This window comes from Phyllobates terribilis, unplaced genomic scaffold, assembly GCF_046119375.1.
Source record: "Phyllobates terribilis strain yellow unplaced genomic scaffold, ASM4611937v1 Scaffold_76__1_contigs__length_6945272, whole genome shotgun sequence".
NCBI lineage: Eukaryota > Metazoa > Chordata > Amphibia > Anura > Dendrobatidae > Phyllobates > Phyllobates terribilis.
Genome location: NW_027362836.1, coordinates 1,488,889 through 1,499,778, shown reverse-complemented (window position 1 = coordinate 1,499,778; position 10,890 = coordinate 1,488,889).

The following is a 10,890-nucleotide window of genomic DNA, read 5'->3' as shown; positions in this document are numbered from 1 at the left end:
CTTAACAGACAATGCCATACACAAAAGACAACTGCTTAACAGACAATGCCATGCACCAAAGACAACTGCTTAACAGACAATGCCATACACCAAAGATAACTGCTTAACAGACAATGCCATACACCAAAGACAACTGCTTAACAGACAACGCCATACACCAAAGACAACTGCTTAACAGACAACGCCATACACTAAAGACAAATGGTTAAGAGACAATGCCATACACCAAATACAACTGCTTAACAGACAATGCCATACACCAAAGACAACTGCTTAACAGGCAATGCCATACACCAAAGACAACTGCTTAACAGACAATGCCATACACCAAAGACAACTGCTTAACAGACAATGCCATACACTAAAGACAACTGCTTAACAGGCAATGCCATACACCAAAGACAACTGCTTAACAGGCAATGCCATGCACCAAAGACAACTGCTTAACAGGCAATGCCATACACCAAAGACAGCTGCTTAACAGACAATGCCATACACCAAAGACAACTGCTTAACAGACAATGCCATACACCAAAGACAACTGCTTAACAGGCAATGCCATACACCAAAGACAACTGCTTAACAGGCAATGCCATACACCAAAAACAACTGCTTAACAGGCAATGCCATACACCAAAGACCATTGCTTAACAGACAATGCCATACACCAAAGACAACTGCTTAACAGTCAATGCCATACACCAAAGACAACTGCTTAACAGACAACGCCATGAACTAAAGACAACTGCTTAACAGACAACGCCATAAACTAAAGACAACTGCTTAGCAGACAATGCCATACACCAAAGACAACTGCTTAGCAGACAATGCCATACACCAAAGACAACTGCTTAACAGACACTGCCATACACCAAAGACAACTGCTTAACAGGCAATGCCATACACCATAGACAACTGCTTAACATGCAATGCCATACACCAAAGACAACTGCTTAACAGACAATGCCATACACCAAAGACAACTGCTTAACAGGCAATGCCATACACCAAAGATAACTGCTTAACAGACAATGCCATAAACCAAAGACAACTGCTTAACAGACAATGCCATACACCAAAGACAACTGCTTAACAGGCAATGCCATATACCAAAGACAACTGCTTAAGAGGCAATGCCATACACCAAAGATAACTGCTTAACAGACAATGCCATACACCAAAGACAACTGCTTAACAGACAATGCCATACACCAAAGACAACTGCTTAACAGGCAATGCCATACACCAAAGATAACTGCTTAACAGACAATGCCATACACCAAAGACAACTGCTTAACAGACAATGCCATACACCAAAGACAACTGCTTAACAGACAATGCCATACACCAAAGAATACTGCTTAACAGGCAATGCCATACACCAAAGACAACTGCTTAACAGACAATGCCATACACCAAAGACAACTGCTTAACAGACAATGCCATACACCAAAGACAACTGCTTAACAGACAATGCCATACACAAAAGACAACTGCTTAACAGGCAATGCCATATACCAAAGACAACTGCTTAAGAGGCAATGCCATACACCAAAGATAACTGCTTAACAGACAATGCCATACACCAAAGACAACTGCTTAACAGACAATGCCATACACCAAAGACAACTGCTTAACAGGCAATGCCATACACCAAAGACAACTGCTTAACAGACAAAGCCATGCACCAAAGACAACTGCTTAACAGACAATGCCATACAACAAAGACAACTGCTTAACAGACAATACCATACACCAAAGAATACTGCTTAACAGGCAATGCCATACACCAAAGACAACTGCTTAACAGACAATGCCATACACCAAAGACAACTGCTTAACAGACAATGCCATACACCAAAGACAACTGCTTAACAGACAATGCCATACACAAAAGACAACTGCTTAACAGACAATGCCATGCACCAAAGACAACTGCTTAACAGACAATGCCATACACCAAAGATAACTGCTTAACAGACAATGCCATACACCAAAGACAACTGCTTAACAGACAACGCCATACACCAAAGACAACTGCTTAACAGACAACGCCATACACTAAAGACAAATGGTTAAGAGACAATGCCATACACCAAATACAACTGCTTAACAGACAATGCCATACACCAAAGACAACTGCTTAACAGGCAATGCCATACACCAAAGACAACTGCTTAACAGACAATGCCATACACCAAAGACAACTGCTTAACAGACAATGCCATACACTAAAGACAACTGCTTAACAGGCAATGCCATACACCAAAGACAACTGCTTAACAGGCAATGCCATGCACCAAAGACAACTGCTTAACAGGCAATGCCATACACCAAAGACAGCTGCTTAACAGACAATGCCATACACCAAAGACAACTGCTTAACAGACAATGCCATACACCAAAGACAACTGCTTAACAGGCAATGCCATACACCAAAGACAACTGCTTAACAGGCAATGCCATACACCAAAAACAACTGCTTAACAGGCAATGCCATACACCAAAGACCATTGCTTAACAGACAATGCCATACACCAAAGACAACTGCTTAACAGTCAATGCCATACACCAAAGACAACTGCTTAACAGACAACGCCATGAACTAAAGACAACTGCTTAACAGACAACGCCATAAACTAAAGACAACTGCTTAGCAGACAATGCCATACACCAAAGACAACTGCTTAGCAGACAATGCCATACACCAAAGACAACTGCTTAACAGACACTGCCATACACCAAAGACAACTGCTTAACAGGCAATGCCATACACCATAGACAACTGCTTAACATGCAATGCCATACACCAAAGACAACTGCTTAACAGACAATGCCATACACCAAAGACAACTGCTTAACAGGCAATGCCATACACCAAAGATAACTGCTTAACAGACAATGCCATAAACCAAAGACAACTGCTTAACAGACAATGCCATACACCAAAGACAACTGCTTAACAGGCAATGCCATATACCAAAGACAACTGCTTAAGAGGCAATGCCATACACCAAAGATAACTGCTTAACAGACAATGCCATACACCAAAGACAACTGCTTAACAGACAATGCCATACACCAAAGACAACTGCTTAACAGGCAATGCCATACACCAAAGATAACTGCTTAACAGACAATGCCATACACCAAAGACAACTGCTTAACAGACAATGCCATACACCAAAGACAACTGCTTAACAGACAATGCCATACACCAAAGACAACTGCTTAACAGGCAATGCCATACACCAAAGATAACTGCTTAACAGACAATGCCATACACCAAAGACAACCGCTTAACAGACAATGCCATACACCAAAGACAACTGCTTAACAGGCAATGCCATACACCAAAGACAACTGCTTAACAGGCAATGCCATACACCAAAGACAACTGCTTAAAAGGCAATGCCATACACCAAAGATAACTGCTTAACAGACAATGCCATACACCAAAGACAACTGCTTAACAGACAATGCCATACACCAAAGACAACTGCTTAACAGGCAATGCCATATACCAAAGACAACTGCTTAAGAGACAATGCCATACACCAAAGACAACTGATTAACAGACACTGCCATACACCAAAGACAACTGCTTAACAGGCAATGCCATATACCAAAGACAACTTCTTAACAGACAATGCCATACACCAAAGACAACTGCTTAACATGCAATGCCATATACCAAAGACAACTGCTTAAGAGACAATGCCATACACCAAAGACAACTGCTTAACAGACACTGCCATACACCAAAGACAACTGCTTAACAGGCAATGCCATACACCAAAGACAACTGCTTAACAGGCAATGCCATACACCAAAGACAACTGCTTAACACGTAACGCCATGCAACAAAGACAACTGCTTAACAGACAATGCCATACACCAAAGACAACTGCTTAACAGACACAGCCATACACCAAAGACAACTGCTTAACAGGCAACGCCATGCACCAAAGACAACTGCTTAACAGGCAATGCCATACACCAAAGACAACTGCTTAACAGGCAATGCCATACACCAAAGACAACTGCTTAACAGACAATGCCAAACACCAAAGACAACTGCTTAACAGACAATGCCATACACCAAAGACAACTGCTTAACAGACAATGCCAAACACCAAAGACAACTGCTTAACAGACAATGCCATGCACCAAAGACAACTGCTTAACAGACAATGCCATACACCAAAGACAACTGCTTAACAGGCAACGCCATACACCAAAGACAACTGCTTAACAGGCAACGCCATACACCAAAGACAACTGCTTAAGACAATGCCATACACTAAAGACAACTGCTTAACAGGCAATGCCATACACCAAAGACAACTGCTTAACAGACAATGCCATACACAAAAGACAACTGCTTAAAAGACAATGCCATGCACCAAAGACAACTGCTTAACAGACAATGCCATACACCAAAGACAACTGCTTAACAGACAATGCCATACACCAAAGACAACTGCTTAACAGACAATGCCATACACCAAAGACAACTGCTTAACAGACAGTGCCATACACTAAAGACAACTGCTTAACAGGCAATACCATACACTAAAGACAACTGCTTAACAGGCAATGCCATACACTAAAGACAACTGCTTAACAGGCAATGCCATACACTAAAGACAACTGCTTAACAGGCAATGCCATACACTAAAGACAACTGCTTAACAGACAATGCCATACACTAAAGAAAACTGCTTAACAGGCAATGCCATACACCGAAGACAACTGCTTAACATGCAATGCCATACACCAAAGACAACTGCTTAACAGACAATGCCATACACCAAAGACAACTGCTTAACAGGCAATGCCATACACCAAAGACAACTGCTTAACAGGCAATGCCATACACCAAAGATAACTGCTTAACAGACAATGCCATACACCAAAGACAACTGCTTAACAGACAATGCCATACACCAAAGACAACTGCTTAACAGGCAATGCCATATACCAAAGACAACTGCTTAAGAGACAATGCCATACACCAAAGACAACTGATTAACAGACACTGCCATACACCAAAGACAACTGCTTAACAGGCAATGCCATATACCAAAGACAACTTCTTAACAGACAATGCCATACACCAAGGACAACTGCTTAACAGGCAATGCAATACACCAAAGACAACTGCTTAACATGCAATGCTATATACCAAAGACAACTGCTTAAGAGACAATGCCATACACTAAAGACAACTGCTTAACAGGCAATGCCATACACCAAAGACAACTGCTTAACAGGCAATGCCATACACCAAAGACAACTGCTTAAGAGACAATGCCATACACCAAAGACAACTGCTTAACAGACACTGCCATACACCAAAGACAACTGCTTAACAGGCAATGCCATACACCAAAGACAACTGCTTAACACGTAACGCCATGCAACAAAGACAACTGCTTAACCGACAATGCCATACACCAAAGACAACTGCTTAGCAGACACTGCCATACACCAAAGACAACTGCTTAACACGTAACGCCATGCAACAAAGACAACTGCTTAACCGACAATGCCATACACCAAAGACAACTGCTTAACAGACAATGCCATACACCAAAGACAACTGCTTAACACGTAACGCCATGCAACAAAGACAACTGCTTAACCGACAATGCCATACACCAAAGACAACTGCTTAACAGACACTGCCATACACCAAGGACAACTGCTTAACAGGCAATGCCATACACCAAAGACAACTGCTTAACAGACAATGCCATACACCAAAGACAACTGTTTAACAGACACAGCCATACACCAAAGACAACAGCTTAACAGGCAACGCCATGCACCAAAGACAACTGCTTAACAGGCAATGCCATACACCAAAGACAACTGCTTAACAGGCAATGCCATGCACCAAAGACAACTGCTTAACAGACAATGCCATACACCAAAGACAACTGCTTAACAGACAATGCCATACACCAAAGACAACAGCTTAACAGGCAACGCCATACACCAAAGACAACTGCTTAACAGGCAACGCCATACACCAAAGACAACTGCTTAAGACAATGCCATACACTAAAGACAACTGCTTAACAGGCAATGCCATACACCAAAGACAACTGCTTAACAGACAATGCCATACACAAAAGACAACTGCTTAACAGACAATGCCATGCACCAAAGACAACTGCTTAACAGACAATGCCATACACCAAAGACAACTGCTTAACAGACAATGCCATACACCAAAGACAACTGCTTAACAGACAAAGCCATGCACCAAAGACAACTGCTTAACAGGCAATGCCATACACCAAAGACAACTGCTTAACACGTAACGCCATGCAACAAAGACAACTGCTTAACAGACAATGCCATACACCAAAGACAACTGCTTAACAGACACTGCCATACACCAAGGACAACTGCTTAACAGGCAATGCCATACATCAAAGACAACTGCTTAACAGACAATGCCATACACCAAAGACAACTGTTTAACAGACACAGCCATACACCAAAGACAACAGCTTAACAGGCAACGCCATGCACCAAAGACAACTGCTTAACAGGCAATGCCATACACCAAAGACAACTGCTTAACAGGCAATGCCATACACCAAAGACAACTGCTTAACAGACAATGCCATACACCAAAGACAACTGCTTAACAGGCAATGCCATACACCAAAGACAACTGCTTAACAGGCAACGCCATACACCAAAGACAACTGCTTAACAGGCAACGCCATACACCAAAGACAACTGCTTAAGACAATGCCATACACTAAAGACAACTGCTTAACTGGCAATGCCATACACCAAAGACAACTGCTTAACAGACAATGCCATACACAAAAGACAACTGCTTAACAGACAATGCCATGCACCAAAGACAACTGCTTAACAGACAATGCCATACACCAAAGACAACTGCTTAACAGACAATGCCATACACCAAAGACAACTGCTTAACAGACAAAGCCATGCACCAAAGACAACTGCTTAACAGACAACGCCATACACCAAAGACAACTGCTTAACAGGCAACGCCATACACCAAAGACAACTGCTTAAGACAATGCCATACACTAAAGACAACTGCTTAACAGGCAATGCCATACACCAAAGACAACTGCTTAACAGACAATGCCATACACAAAAGACAACTGCTTAACAGACAATGCCATGCACCAAAGACAACTGCTTAACAGACAATGCCATACACCAAAGACAACTGCTTAACAGACAATGCCATACACCAAAGACAACTGCTTAACAGACAATGCCATACACAAAAGACAACTGCTTAATAGACAATGCCATGCACCAAAGACAACTGCTTAACAGACAATGCCATACACCAAAGATAACTGCTTAACAGACAATGCCATACACCAAAGACAACTGCTTAACAGGCAATGGCATACACTAAAGACAACTGCTTAACAGACAACGCCATACACTAAAGACAACTGCTTAACAGAGAATGCCATACACCAAAGACAACTGCTTAACAGACAATGCCATACACCAAAGACAACTGCTTAACAGGCAATGCCATACACCAAAGACAACTGCTTAACAGACAATGCCATACACCAAAGACAACTGCTTAACAGGCAATGCCAAACACCAAAGACAACTGCTTAACAGGCAATGCCATACACCAAAGACAACTGCTTGACAGACAATGCCATACACCAAAGACAACTGCTTAAAAGACAATGCCATACACCAAAGACAACTGCTTAACAGGCAATGCCATACACCAAAGACAACTGCTTAACAGGCAATGCCATACACCAAAGACAACTGCTTAACAGGCAATGCCATACACCAAAGACAACTGCTTAACAGACAATGCCATACACAAAAGACAAGTGCTTAACAGACAATGCCATGCACCAAAGACAACTGCTTAACAGACAATGCCATACACCAAAGACAACTGCTTAACAGACAATGCCATACACCAAAGACAACTGCTTAACAGACAAAGCCATGCACCAAAGACAACTGCTTAACAGACAATGCCATACACCAAAGACAACTGCTTAACAGACAATGCCATACACCAAAGACAACTGCTTAACAGACAATGCCATACACAAAAGACAACTGCTTAACAGACAATGCCATGCACCAAAGACAACTGCTTAACAGACAATGCCATACACCAAAGACAACTGCTTAACAGGCAATGGCATACACCAAAGACAACTGCTTAACATACAATGCCATACACCAAAGACAACTGCTTAACAGGCAATGCCATACACCAAAGACAACTGCTTAACAGACAATGCCATACACAAAAGACAACTGCTTAACAGACAATGCCATACACCAAAGACAACTGCTTAACGGGCAATGCCATACACCAAAGACAACTGCTTAACAGGCAATGCCATACACCAAAGACAACTGCTTAACAGGCAATGCCATACACCAAAGACAACTGCTTAACAGACAATGCCATACACCAAAGACAACTGCTTAACAGACAATGCCATACACCAAAGACAACTGCTTAACAGACAGTGCCATACACCAAAGACAACTGCTTAACAGGCAATGCCATACACCAAAGACAACTGCTTAACAGGCAATGCCATACACCAAAGACAACTGCTTAACAGGCAATACCATACACCAAAGACCACTGCTTAACAGACAATGCCATACACCAAAGACAACTGCTTAACAGACAATGCCATACACCAAAGACAACTGCTTAACAGACAATGCCATACACCAAAGACAACTGCTTAACAGACAATGCTATACACCAAAGACAACTGCTTAACAGACAATGCCATAAACTAAAGACAACTGCTTAGCAGACAATGCCATACACCAAAGACAACTGCTTAACAGGCAATGCCATACACCAAAGACAACTGCTTAATAGGCAATGCCATACACCAAAGACAACTGCTTAACAGACAATGCCATACACCAAAGACAACTGCTTAACAGACACTGCCATACACCAAAGACAACTGCTTAACAGACAATGCCATACACCAAAGACAACTGCTTAACAGACACTGCCATACACCAAAGATTACTGCTTAACAGGCAATGCCATACACCAAAGACAACTGCTTAACAGACACTGCCATACACCAAAGACAACTGCTTAACAGGCAATGCCATACACTATAGACAACTGCTTAACATGCAATGCCATATACCAAAGACAACTGCTTAAGAGACAATGCCATACACTAAAGACAACTGCTTAACAGGCAATGCCATACACCAAAGGCAACTGCTTAACAGGCAATGCCATACACCAAAGATTACTGCTTAACAGACAACGCCAAACACCAAAGACAACTGCTTAACAGGCAATGCCATACACCAAAGACAACTGCTTAACAGACACTGCCATACACCAAAGACAACTGCTTAACAGGCAATGCCATACACCAAAGACAACTGCTTAACAGGCAATGCCATACACCAAAGACAACTGCTTAACACGTAACACCATGCAACAAAGACAACTGCTTAACAGACAATGCCATACACCAAAGACAACTGCTTAACAGACACTGCCATACACCAAGGACAACTGCTTAACAGACAATGCCATACACCAAAGACAACTGCTTAACAGACAATGCCATACACCAAAGACAACAGCTTAACAGGCAACGCCATGCACCAAAGACAACTGCTTAACAGGCAATGCCATACACCAAAGACAACTGCTTAACAGGCAATGCCATGCACCAAAGACAACTGCTTAACAGGCAATGCCATATACCAAAGACAACTTCATAACAGACAATGCCATACACCAAAGACAACTGCTTAACATGCAATGCCATATACCAAAGACAACTGCTTAAGAGACAATGCCATACACCAAAGACAACTGCTTAACAGACACTGCCATACACCAAAGACAACTGCTTAACAGGCAATGCCATACACCAAAGACAACTGCTTAACAGGCAATGCCATACACCAAAGACAACTGCTTAACACGTAACGCCATGCAACAAAGACAACTGCTTAACAGACAATGCCATACACCAAAGACAACTGCTTAACAGACACAGCCATACACCAAAGACAACTGCTTAACAGGCAACGCCATGCACCAAAGACAACTGCTTAACAGGCAATGCCATACACCAAAGACAACTGCTTAACAGGCAATGCCATACACCAAAGACAACTGCTTAACAGACAATGCCAAACACCAAAGACAACTGCTTAACAGACAATGCCATACACCAAAGACAACTGCTTAACAGACAATGCCAAACACCAAAGACAACTGCTTAACAGACAATGCCATGCACCAAAGACAACTGCTTAACAGACAATGCCATACACCAAAGACAACTGCTTAACAGGCAACGCCATACACCAAAGACAACTGCTTAACAGGCAACGCCATACACCAAAGACAACTGCTTAAGACAATGCCATACACTAAAGACAACTGCTTAACAGGCAATGCCATACACCAAAGACAACTGCTTAACAGACAATGCCATACACAAAAGACAACTGCTTAAAAGACAATGCCATGCACCAAAGACAACTGCTTAACAGACAATGCCATACACCAAAGACAACTGCTTAACAGACAATGCCATACACCAAAGACAACTGCTTAACAGACAATGCCATACACCAAAGACAACTGCTTAACAGACAGTGCCATACACTAAAGACAACTGCTTAACAGGCAATACCATACACTAAAGACAACTGCTTAACAGGCAATGCCATACACTAAAGACAACTGCTTAACAGGCAATGCCATACACTAAAGACAACTGCTTAACAGGCAATGCCATACACTAAAGACAACTGCTTAACAGACAATGCCATACACTAAAGAAAACTGCTTAACAGGCAATGCCATAC